Source organism: Nelumbo lutea, chromosome 2, assembly GCF_056320005.1.
Source record: "Nelumbo lutea isolate HS-2025 chromosome 2, American lotus-T2T, whole genome shotgun sequence".
Taxonomy (NCBI): Eukaryota; Viridiplantae; Streptophyta; class Magnoliopsida; order Proteales; family Nelumbonaceae; genus Nelumbo; species Nelumbo lutea.
This window is the reverse complement of record NC_142685.1, coordinates 58,535,268-58,546,982: the sequence shown is the minus strand read 5'-3', so window position 1 is coordinate 58,546,982 and position 11,715 is coordinate 58,535,268. Positions and strand designations below refer to the sequence as shown.

Below are 11,715 nucleotides of genomic sequence, written 5' to 3'. Positions count from 1 at the left end.
GCAACATTTAATGGTTTTAAAGTAACTTCCTTGTGGAAGGTGCCTACTGAGTGACTGACTCTGTTGGTAAAGTTTTGAGGGGTCCTTAAAGCCTCAAGAAGAGGAGAATAATTGGGCTGATATATATGACAAGGATAATCCTATGTCTCTTATAGGGCAGCTGTTGTGTTCTTAGGTGGATACTGGATAGGAGAGGCTGCCCTTTGGGCAAAACTGATAGTTGACAGTTTTAATCTTTGACTTTGATACCAGGTGCTGAGGCTATATGTTGATACATGTAGCTTCAAATAACCGTGACAAAATATTCTAATACAGGAATCCTTGTGGATGGCCTTGTAATCCTTATTATGAAATGCAGTATATTTTTATCAGTCTCCTTAGCTTTCCAACTATGACCCATTTATATAGGATGTCTAAAATCGTCATTTGCAGAGGATATATAACATATTTGAAGGAGATAGCAAAAGATTCAATAGGCATACTGTTATCTGTTATTAGGTCTGCAATTTGGGCAACTGGAATAAGACTTATTTACGTTATTTAAGATCTATTTGGAGACATTGAATTTATTTAAGATCTACATGTAGGTTAAAGAAACATAGATGATTCTTTTCTTTCCACCTGACAAGAAACATAGCCCAACTATACTTGACATTTCATTGAAGAATTGCTCTACAGTCAAGTCATTTGTTAGATGAGATTTAGAGAAGGTTGAAGTAGTGATTAAGAGGGAAGAAGAAAAAGTCATAGAGCTACTGATGTCTGAAAGACATAGAACAAAGGAGAAATAGGGTGTTAATGGTTCGGTTCTAGGGCAAAATAAAAGAGAAAAAAGGAGGAGAGAGAGAAGAAGAAGATGGAGAGAAACGGCTAAAGAGAATTCAAACTTTCTCTCAGCCAACCAGCTCTTTATTTATAGATTTTGTGATAGTAATACAAAAAATAGACAAAGCAACTAACAATAAAACAAAGCATAAAACTAGAATACCCTCTTGACTGCCGACTCTAATATAGGTAAAGTGAGAGCTTGGGCAAATGGCAGAAACAGCAAATGAAGAGGAGATTTACTTCAACATTACACTTATGTAACAAGCCAGACATAATACGTTCACATACTTCCTGAAGATGCAAGTGTAAAAACTCGAAAGTTATTAGCTTTCTTTGTTTTGACTGCACTTTTTCTGACCCTCCTGCATAATCTCTTGGATCAACAGTGACATGTTTAAGTAAGACGACCCCTTTTCTTCAGTTGCCTTCTTTGCCTTATGCCCAAGCTCACTTGCCTTATTTCTTCTTTCTTCTCCCTCATTTCCTTCCTGCATCAGCATATTTATGGCCTTTTCAATTTCTTCCCTTTTCACCAACACTCCAGCCTTCTCTTCGTCCCCCAACTTAACAGGAACCTCAACTCCTATGCGTACTCCAATCTTCAAAACGTGTATGATCAACTTCTCATTGAAGAACTGCTCTGCAAACACTGGCCATGTTATCATTGGAACACCTGCACAGATTGATTCCAGTGTTGAATTCCATCCACAATGTGTCAAGAACCCTGTAATTGCAGGGTGTGACAGGATTTGAACTTGTGGTGCCCAACCTTTAATTAAAGGACCTCTACCTTTGATCCTCTCTTCAAACCCCTCCTCCAATAACCACTTTTCCAACTCTGCAAATCTGTCTGCAGTTCTGATTACCAATATAAATGGGTAGTTTGATGCTTCCAGACCCAGTCCCAGTTCTATCAACTGTAGAGGCACCAGGCGACACTGGCTACCAAGGCAAACATAAAGAACAGATTTCGGCTTCATTGAATCAAGCCACGCTAAACATGGTTCTGCTCTACTGAAGCCTTGTTACCTCTCTCAAACTTATCTAAATCATCCTTGTTACAGAGAGAAACAGGCCCGATGCACCATACCTTTTTCTGTATAGCTTTCTGGTATTCCTCAACGTACCCAAGCTCTAACTCTTTAAAACTATTCATCACCACTCCATATGCTGTTAAATCAGCCTCTCTCATTTGTCTGCGGATGTCTTCGAGTTCTGGTTTCACAACAAAGGATCCTGGTAGCTGAGCTTTGGTCATCTCAACCCTGTGGAGCATGCCTGGAACCATGAAGGGTTCTGAGTCGGAGGAGACTGTCTTATGAGCATTGTAGTGTTGTACATTGTGGGAACCGAGCAGAGAGAAGCAGCACATCCCATGGAAGATAAGCCTTGGAATTTTAACTTGTTGGCTATTCTGGATGTCCATGGGAGGTAACTATCTGCAATTATGCAGTTGGGCGGAGGTGGTTGTTGTTGTTGCAGATACTGTTCCAGTGGTTGTTGCAGCATGCTAGCTGCATCCAAAAAATTTCTGATCGAGTCAGCTGAAGGGATGCTGTCCAGATTCTCACATCCCTCTGGTAGGCCAGCTTCTAGGCAGGGAAAACGGAGTGGGAGAAGACGGATTGGAAGACCAGATTCTACTGCACGATCGATGGTTGTTTTGAAGCGAGAAGCATTGACAAGTGTAGTAACGAAGGTGACAATGACACCCCTCTGAGCAAGAAGTCTAGCCATGTCGATCATGGGGATCATGTGGCCTTGGGCCATTGGGTCATGTAGCCCATTGTACACGCCTTGTTTATAGCGGATCCTGCCATGTCGTGACGAAGACAAAAGACCTGTAATATAAGGATGCCTATACTAAACTGCAATTTGATGACTTTGACCGAATCTGATGAGCAATATTTGGCTGTTTGGGAGCATTCTGTCACGTTGCTTCATTCAGTCCCTTGTTTGTATTTTTTTCTTAGCATAAATTAGGATATGCTTCTGGTGTGTTCCACTCGCCCATTCATGCGTTTGAGGTGGATCTGTTTTTTTCCTTTTTTTTTTTTTTTAAGTGAAGTTTTGGCTCTAGAGGGAAAGATTTTTTGTCCTAAACCCCTTTTTTTTGCTGCAAATTGTCCTCGACTTGGTTGGTGAGTGGATTGGCCAATTGAGGTAATTGAACAGTAGCTATGATGATATAAGCATGACTTCCTATGTAATTTTGAGGACAACTTAAACAAAAGTACTTGTGAATTAGGCTGTGGACTGCTTAGCAAATTTAGACAATGTTGCTCGAACAACCTCTTTGGCATTATCCTCTGAGATGAAATGTTTCTTTCAGAATTTGAATGCTGCTTGCTGACAAAGGCAGAAGTTAACAATAAGGCTGCAATTTTCCTTTGTGATTGATCCGGAAATAACAACCATGAAATAAAGAATTGTTAAAGATAGTCTTAGAGATCATAAAAATATATATATATATATATATATATATATATATATATATATATTCAGAGCCTCTTCTAATATAAGGCTGTGTTTTGGAAACGATGCAAATAATTGTAAAATTGGGTTATACCCTATTGTATCTGACAATTGACTAATACTTTCCTTATCATTAATGTCATTTAATATTTGTTATCAAAAAGAAAAAAAAGATTGTTTTACCCTTTCTTCCTCACCGGACAGCTAAGACATGAGGGATTTTCACCGGTAAAGGTCTTGGATCGTCGTCACATAAAAACCATTGTAATGGAATCTTATACAAGGGGGCATACCTGCGCCAAAACCATTCAATTTGGATTATGTCTATATTCCACTCTTTCCTGCCGAAACCAGAGAGACCTATGAGAAGAGCAGCACGCCATGGAATTAGAAACTCACCTCAAGCCCCCCACTACTAACCTCCAGTGCATGTAGACTTACGTCGTCGCCTGGGTCGACTCCGCCACCAAGCTTCGCACCCGTGGCTGCAACAACCCCACCTAGAATCGGAAACTCATCCTAGAGATTAACTACATCTCCCCTCAAGGCCTCAAGACCCCCACTACTAACCTCCGGCACATGCAAAGTTATGTCATCGACTACCTGAAAGATACCGCCGCCCCTCCTCTGGAAGATTCCACGGCTTCGATGCCCCTCCTCCGGCAGATTCCACGGTGTATTGAACATCGGCGCTATGGTTATAAAAAACTGCACTGGCTTTGCGTCCTTGAATGGATTCTTTGATCGAGTGCCTTAATCTGATGGGAAAGAACCGAAATCTTTACCTTCTCCGTCATTGGCGGTCGCTGCAACTTCCACTCGACATAGAGGACGCAAAGCAGCAGCACCCCCTTCCGATTTCTTCCCTTTTCCCTCTTCCTCTCTCTCTCTCTCTTCTTCCCGCCCTTCTTCTTCTTCTTCTTCTTCATCCCCCATCAATCTCACCTCCCTTGTTTAAGTATCCTCTCTTAGTCAATCTTTTAATGCATAAAATATTAGAGATTGCTATGGCCTATCAGTCCACCACGGAGTGGCTCAATTGCATGCTTGAAAAGGCAATAAGTTATTAAGTTCAGACACATCAGACAGCACCAATGACAGTTGCGGTCCATCCATTCATCCAATCGACAAGTCATAATCTGTTGCACTTCAATTCCATTCACTTTGTGTTTCTTAGTTTTGGTTGCATGGTGGTGAGTTATGCAAGCAGTGTTGGCAGGTTGCAATGTGGTCGATGGGTTGAACGGAAATAAGAAAAACAGAAGCACCTCTTCATATGGATTATATGAAGGATAGTTGGGCCATAGCCACTTCCTTATGCAACCGTTTTTAGCCACGTACCAATGTTTTGTGACATAAAAAATTTTTTTGGCTAATTACTTGTTATTTGATTCGGTGGTGACGTGCCTTAGTGATGAGCTACTTGTTGGCGAACTGCCTAGTGGCGAATTGCTTGGTGGAGAACTGCCTGGGGACGAACTGCTTGGTGGCGAACTGCCTGGTGGTGAACTGCCTGGTGACGAGCTCCCTAGTGGCGAGCTCCCTGGTGGCAAACTGCCTGGTGGCGAACTGCCTGGTGGTGAGCTCCCTGGTGGCGAACTGCCTAGTGGAGAGCTACCTGGTGGCGAACTCCCTACTAGGCGGCATGTGACTTAAGAGAATGGTGGAGCTCCCTGGTGTGGCACAACCCGACTGCCCTCAGCATGAGGTGGTCTTCTTTCCTTTGTAGGCAGTGGGAGCTGAGAGACCTGCGAGAACTCCATCTTTTCCTCCTCTTTATAGGTGGCGGGAGTTGAGGGACCTGCGAGAACTGAATCAGAGGTTCCGGGGGTACTTTCCTGACAGGGGCTCTCCGACGCTTAAGTTAGCACTCTAATTGTAGAGAGCTTTGAAGATAATATTGGAGAAACGAGAGAGCTAGAGAGCAGGGATTACCTCTATTTCCCCCCCCCCTCTTCCCCTTTGGGGGGTGAGGTCTTTATATACCGGAGTCCTCACGGGTTAGGTGGGTGAAAAGCCTCCAAACGGTAAGACTCGTCACATCCCGTCAGAACCGGGGTACGGTGGTGAACTCCTCGAGGTCGTCAGGCTAGCGCTCGTGTCAGGCCAGATTGGCGCCTGGGCCAGGTTGTCAGGGCGGTGCCTGCATCAGTCGGCAGGTCGGTGTCTGGGCCAAGTTGTCAAGTCGGTGCCCGTGTCAGTCGGCGGGTCAGTGTTTGGGCCAGGTCGTCAGGTCGGCGCTCGTGTCAGTCAGCAGGTCAGTGTCTGGGCCAAGTCGTCAGGCAGGAGATCTTCCTGCGATACGCCAAACTACTCCTATACCGAGCTTCTCTACAAGTGACGTGTTGCCTATGGTGAGCTGCCTGTGGCGAGCTGCTTATGGCGAGCTGCCAATGGCGAGCTGCTTATGGCGAGCTGCCAATGGCGAACTGCCTATGGCGAGCTACCTATGGCGATCTGCCTATGGCGAGCTGCTGCCTGTGGCGAGCTGCCTATGGCGAGCTGCTCCCTGTGGCGAGCTGCCTACGGCGAGCTGCCTGTGGCAAGTTACTTATGGCGAGCTGCCTATGGCGAGCTGCCTGTGGCAGGCTGCCAATGGCGAGCTGCCTATGGCAGGCTGCCTATTGCGAGCTGCCTGTGGCAGGCTACCTATTGCGAGCTGCCTGTCGCAAGCTGCCTGTGGCAAGCTACCTATGGCGAGCTGCCTGGAGGCCATACTTAGTGGCATGAGGTGCCACGTGTCACAATTCCACTGGAGGGCCAAATCTGCCCTCATCAATTGCCCCCACTCTCGAGCCAAGAGTAACTCAGCGAAGGGAGTAGATTTCTCTTGGCCCGTAAGTCAACGAGCTAGTAAGTGCTGATCCAATTCCTAGTGTGGCCCGTAGGCTTTGGGAGTGACTCGTAGTCTAATCTTCTTTGACTTTTGCCCGTGCCGGAGAGGTGATCGGGTCTTAAGCAGTAATGTGGTCCGTAGGCTTTGGGAGTGACTCGTAGTCTACTCTTTTTTGACTTTGCCCGTGCCGGAGAGGCGACCGGGTCTTAAGTAGTAATGTGGTCCGTAGGCTTTGGGAGTGACTCGTAGTCTACTCTTCTTTGACTTTGACCATGCCAGAGAGGCGACCGGGTCTTAAGTAGTAGTGTGGCCCATAGGCTATGCCTGTGAGGTGTCGAGCTATGATTGTGTTGCATCAGCTTCGTAATGTCGGTCACCCGCTCCTACAAGAAGCTACTAGGAGCTCGACCTTCGGGGGCAGCACTACTAATTTTAGGTTGCCAGCTCATATGGGAGCCTGGGAAGGCTCGACCGGTAAGGGCGCCTATGTAGTCTGTTGGCCGCCAACTCCCATAGAAGCCACGGAGAGCTCATCTTTGTAGGGGGACCTTGCGGAGAGGACTGATGAGGCATTACCTGAATTGAAAGCAAGGTTGGTAGAGCTACTTAGTTCGTTAGCTCCCTGCATACTCTTTGAGTTGATAAAAAATGTAAGCTATAAAGCGATAGCTTCAATTTCTAAAAAGTGAGGATTTAGATTTTTGGGAGAAGAGGACTTAGCTTTTGTAAGATGAGAACTTATCTTTTTGTAGTGTTTCCCACAGACGGCGCCAATTGGTGTAACCGTTTTCGGCCACGTACCAATGTTTTGTGATGTAAAAACTTTTTGGCTAAGTACCTCGTTATTTGACCCGGTGGTGACGTGCCTTAGTGATGAGCTACTTGGTGGCGAACTGCCTAGTGGCGAATAGCCTGGTGGAGAATTGCCTGGGGCGAACTGCCTGGTGGCGAACTGTCTGGTGGCGAACTACCTGGTGACGAGCTCCCTAGTGGTGAGCTCCCTAGTGGTGAACTGCCTGGTGGCGAATTGCCTGGTGGCGAGCTCCCTGGTGGTGAACTGTCTGGTGGAGAGCTACCCGGTGGCGAACTCCCTACTAGGCGGCATGTGACTTAAGAGAATGGTGGAGCTCCCTGGTGTGGTGCAACCCAACTACCCTCAGCATGAGGTGGTCTTCTTTCTTTTGTAGGTAGTGGGAGTTGAGGGACCTACGAGAACTCCATCTTTTCCTCCTCTTTGTAGGTGGCAGGAGCTGAGGGACCTACGAGAACTGAATCAGAGTTCCCGGGGGTATTTTCCCGGCGGGGGCTCTCCAACGCTTAAGTTAGCACTCTGATTGTAGAGAGCTTTGAAGATAATATTGGAGAAATGAGAGAGCTAGAGAGTAGGGATTACCTCCATTTCCCCCCACCCCCTTCCCCTTTGGGGGGTGAGGTCTTTATATACCAGAGTCCTCGCGGGTTAAGTGGGTGAAAAACCTCCAAATGGTAAGACTCGTCACGTCCCGTCAGAACCAGGGTACGGTGGTGAACTCCTCGATGTCGTCAGGCTGGTGCTCGTTTCAGGCGGCCAGGTCGACGCCTGGGCCAGGTTGTCAGGGCGGCGCCTGCGTCAGTCGGCGGGTCAGTGTCTGGGCCAGGACATCAGGTCGGCGCCCGTGTCAGTCGCCTAGCCCAGACACGGGTCAGTGTCTAGGCCAAGTCGTCAAGAAGGAGATCTTCCTGCGATACGCCAAACTACTCCTGTACCGAGCTTCTCTACAAGTGACGTGCTGCCTATGGCGAGCTGCTTGTGGCGAGCTGCTTATGGCGAGCTGCTTATGGCAAGCTGCCAATGGCGAGCTGCCTATGGCGATTTGTTGCCCGTGTCAAGCTACCTATGGCGAGCTACCTGTGGCGAGCTGCCTATGGCGAGCTGCTGCCTGTGGCAAGCTACCGCTGCCTATGGCGAGCTGCTGCCTGTGGCAAGCTGCCTATGGGGAGTTACCTGTGGCGAGCTGCCTATGGCGAGTTGCTGCCTGTGGCAAGCTGCCTATGGCGAGCTGCCTGTGGCAGGCTACCTGTGGCAAGTTGCTTATGGCGAGCTGCCTATGGCGAGTTGCCTGTGGCGAGCTGCCTGTGGCAGGCTACTTGTGGCAAGTTGCTTATGGCAAGCTGCCTATGGCGAGCTGCCTGTGGCAAGCTACCTATGGTGAGCTGCCTGGAGGCCATACTTAGTGGCACGAGGTGCCACATGTCACAATTCCACTGGAGGGCCAAATCTGCCCTCATCAACTCCTATCAAAAGCATCAACAGCTCATCATCCCTTGCAGATTCTACAACCGCTCGATTCGTTAAAGGATGAAAGGGTGGCTCGAATGGAAGATTCAAGAAATAAAAAGGAAGGTTCAGGACAAGGAGCCAGAATATGGCCCCGACCTCGTACGCTCACTCGACATTGAACCGACCAGAATCCCATCCATCACTAGCACGTCCTCTTCAACTTTAACCGGCGTGGTGAAGACTGGCGATGACCTCGAAGGTGGGGTCTCCAGGTTTTCTATCGACAACAGAGGGGATGATGAAGAACAACGAGGCGATATGTTGAAGCGATGGAGGAGCAACGGGTGAAACTTGGTGGAATTGATGATCTAAGATGGAAAAATGTCAGCGGAGGGTGAAAGGAATGCACTTGTGGCACGGGAGTACTAGATCAGTGTGGAGTCCACATCGAGGGGATTGGGAATTTCTAATAGTCCTAGAAAACAAGGGACGATGGAGTTGATGTTTTTGGTAGATGAACCTAAGCAGACGATTGGAAATGGGGGAGAAACGCAGTCTAGTAGTCGAGAGGTGTGGCAGAGGGCTGATTTCGAAAAGGGTTGGAAGTTATAACAAGGGCATATTGCGTATTTTTTAAAACTATAACAGTTACGTGATGTACATTTGAATGGTTTACGATGGAATGTTAACGGTAAGGGAAGTATTAGTAAATTGTCAGAAACACTAGGGGTAGTGTTAGTCAATTTTCAAACAGTAAGGGTACACTTAGTCAATTAACTAAACCATAAGGATAGTTTAAGAAATTTACCATTTTTATCAAAAAGCCACTTGAATGCAAATTTATTTTTTTTGTTGATGTACTTTTATATCTTATTATCAATGTAAATATGCATTGATCTGTCATTTGTCATACATAAATGTAATGTTGTCAAACACAGTTTAAAGCGAACCCTGCAAATTTACCCTAAACCGGGATTTACACTCTATTTGCATTGTTTCCAAATGCAGCCTAAGTTGAATGATTCTTTATAATGTTTAATTATTGTCATTTTCGTTATAATTAATTAAATTTCAGCACAAGATATGAATTCGTCTATGCTTGTCCAAGCTTTAAGCGGGATGGACTTTCAAATGAGGGGACATATTAGAGAATAAAAACTTATTCAGAGACTTCACGTAACAGCTTAAGCTTTTCGCCCATAATTTTTTACCTATATTGAAAAATTGAAGCCTCTCACACTTTATACCATAATTTTTTACCTATATTGAAGAATTGAAGCCTCTCACACTTTATAGAGTACCTGTATGTTTCCATTATTCGGTTTAATCGAACTTCGATTCATAATCTGTTACGCACTAATTTAAATTTTAATGACCTTGTAACTGTGTGTGAGGATACAATTACAGTGGCTGTTTGTTCTGAATGACTACTTGATTCATGATATCTTGGATCAACAGTGTGATGTTGGTATGAGAAGGAAGATCCCCCCTCTTCCACTGCTCTCTTTGCCATCTCCATGAGCTCTGTTGCTCTCTGTCTTCTATCTTCTGCCTCATCTCCCCCATCCATCAACTGGACTATGGCCTTCTCCACTTGTTCTCTCCTTACCAGCACCCCAACCTTCTCTTCCTCTCCCCACTTACATTGGACATCAACACCAATCCTGACTCCAATCTTGAGAATTTGTACAATCAGCTTCTCATTACAGAACTGCTCTGCAAACATAGGCCATGTTATCATGGGCACACCCGCACAAACCCCTTCCAGTGTTGAATTCCACCCGCAATGTGTCAAGAAGCCACCTATGGCCGAGTGAGACAAGATTAATACCTGAGGCGCCCAGCCCCGAATCAGGAGACCTCTTCCTTTGGTCCTCTCCTCAAAACCTTCCTTCAACAACCATTCCTCAAAGGATTCATTACTGTTTCTGACTACCCAAATGAATGGGCGGTTTGATGCTTCTAGCCCCAACCCAATCTCTATCAATTGTGGAGGAATCAGTCTACAGAGGCTGCCTAGACAAGCATAGACAACAGACTTTGGAGCTCTAGCATCCAACCACTCCAAGCATTGGCTTCCATCAATTGAGGCCTTATTACCTCTCTCCACCTTATCTAACAACTCTTTGTTGCACAATGACACTGGCCCAATACACCAGGATTTCATTCCTTCAGCTTTTTTGCACTCCACGGCATAACGAGGCTCCAGTTCGGAGAAGCTATTCACCACCACTCCGTAGGACGATAGTTCAGACTCTCTTATACGATTATGAAAATCTTGTAGATCCGAAGAGGTCTGAGTAACAGTTCCGGGAAGATGGTCTTTGGTGAGCTGAATTCGATCTGGTAGGCCTGGCACCTCAAAGGGCTCTGAGTCGGAGGTGATTCTCTCAAGAACCTTGTGGTGTTGTATATTGTGGATGCACAGGAGAGAGAAGCAACAGGTTCCATGGAAGATGATTCTGGGTATTTGAAACTTGTGGGCGATATCAGATGTCCATGGGAGAATCATGTCGGATATAATGCAGTTGGGTGAGGGTCGTAGTTCTTGGAGCGATTGTTGTAGTGGTTCTTGGAGCATTTTGGTGGCATCAAAGAAGCTCTTGGCCAAACCTCGGGAGGGGAGGGTGTCCAGATTCTCAGACGTCTCTGGCGGTAAGCCTGCTGCTGCATGTGGAAATTGGAGTTGGAGAAGACGAATGGGGAGGCCGAATTCAATAGCCCGGTGCATGACGGAGTTGAAGCGAAGAGCATTACTCCCCGCTCTGCAAATAGTCTCGCCATGTCCATCATGGGGATCATGTGGCCTTGGGCCATTAGAGGAATCAACACGAAGTGAAGCTGTGAAGCCATGGCAATAATGGAGGGTGATGATCAGCTACGACTCCTCTCTCTCTCTCTGTGAAGTTTGTGAAGTCTGATGAGATAAGATGAGATATTCAAATAGAAGGTGGCCAAAGCATGTGTCCAATATCAGTGCCATAAGAGGTGGCATAAGCAATTAGTAAGGACGAAGTGGCACGCTGGTCCACACTCCATTATTATAACTTTTCTTGGAGATCGGTCTGTGTCAATTTCGACTGTGAATGCTGTCTGTATTTTTAAATGGTTGTCGGAGTCATGGACTCATGTGCAGGATTTCAAATCAGCCCCCCCCACAACGTCCTACACCACATTCCCACCGTGTATTGTGAATATTTCCCAATGATAATTCATCATTTTTTATATCATCATCGGAAATGTTCCCAATGCATGGGGAAATGTGCTGTGGAACGTTGTTGGGGGCAATTTTGTGGGGGACTGATTTGTTGTTCAT

General features: G+C 46.3%; 1 long non-coding RNA gene and 1 pseudogene across 1 annotated transcript; both read right to left on the bottom strand.

Moving 5' to 3' along the window:
• Positions 1–1,005: 1,005 nt before the first annotated feature.
• LOC148870967 (uncharacterized) lies at positions 1,006–11,346 on the bottom strand (annotated as a pseudogene).
• LOC148870968 (uncharacterized) lies at positions 3,408–4,251 on the bottom strand. The gene is made up of 2 exons (XR_016107386.1): positions 3,703–4,251; positions 3,408–3,596 (listed from the first exon to the last, which is right to left on the bottom strand). It is a non-coding gene; the product is annotated as an uncharacterized LOC148870968 (long non-coding RNA).
• Positions 11,347–11,715: the final 369 nt, after the last annotated feature.